Below are 990 nucleotides of genomic sequence, written 5' to 3' on the forward strand. Positions count from 1 at the left end.
AGAAGATGTAAATGACAACAGTCCAGAGGTAACCATCACATCTCTGTTTAGTCCCCTGATGGAAGATTCACCTTTGGGGACTGTTATAGCTCTTTTAAATGTGCATGATCTGGACTCTGGGCAGAATGGACAGGTCACCTGTTCCATATTGGGGAATCTACCATTTAAATTAGAAAAATCGATTGATAGTTATTATAGATTGGTGACACACAAAGTTCTTGACAGGGAACAGGTATCCTCTTACAATATCACATTAAAAGCCACAGATGGAGGAAGTCCACCCCTATCAACAGAAACTCACTTCATCCTTCAAGTGGCAGATATCAATGACAACCCACCTACCTTCTCTCACATCTCCTACTTTACCTATATCCCAGAGAACAACCCCAGAGGGGCCTCCATCTTCTCAGTGACTGCACTGGACCCAGACAGCAAAGAAAATGCCCAGGTTATTTACTCCCTGGCTGAAGACACTATCCAGGGGGCACCACTATCCTCCTATGTCTCCATCAATTCTGACACAGGAGTCCTATATGCACTGCGATCCTTCGACTATGAGCAGTTCCGTAATCTGAAGATTCAAGTGACAGCCACTGACAGTGGGGACCCACCACTCAGCAGCAACGTATCACTGAGCATATTTGTGCTGGACCAGAATGACAACGCGCCAGAAATCCTGTATCCTGCCCTCCCTACCGATGGCTCCACAGGCGTGGAACTGGCACCCCGCTCTGCAGAGCCCGGCTACCTGGTTACCAAGGTGGTGGCAGTGGACAGAGACTCAGGCCAGAATGCCTGGCTGTCCTACCGCCTGCTCAAGGCCAGCGAGCCAGGACTCTTCTCTGTGGGGCTGCACACGGGCGAGGTGCGCACAGCGCGGGCCCTGCTGGACAGAGACGCGCTCAAGCAGAGCCTGGTGGTGGTGGTCCAGGACCACGGCCAGCCCCCTCTCTCGGCCACCGTCACGCTCACAGTGGCTGTGGCCGATAG

At 52.1% G+C, this 990-nt stretch overlaps 1 protein-coding gene across 1 annotated transcript in view; it reads left to right on the forward strand.

Moving 5' to 3' along the window:
• The window catches only part of PCDHGA9 (protocadherin gamma subfamily A, 9), a 49,781-nt gene that overhangs the window by 21,565 nt on the left and 27,226 nt on the right, over positions 1 to 990 (forward strand). The gene's annotated exons all lie outside the window — the stretch shown is intronic.

The sequence above is a fragment of the Bison bison genome, unplaced genomic scaffold (assembly GCF_000754665.1).
Source record: "Bison bison bison isolate TAMUID 2011002044 unplaced genomic scaffold, Bison_UMD1.0 scf7180017864291, whole genome shotgun sequence".
NCBI classification, from domain to species: domain Eukaryota; kingdom Metazoa; phylum Chordata; class Mammalia; order Artiodactyla; family Bovidae; genus Bison; species Bison bison.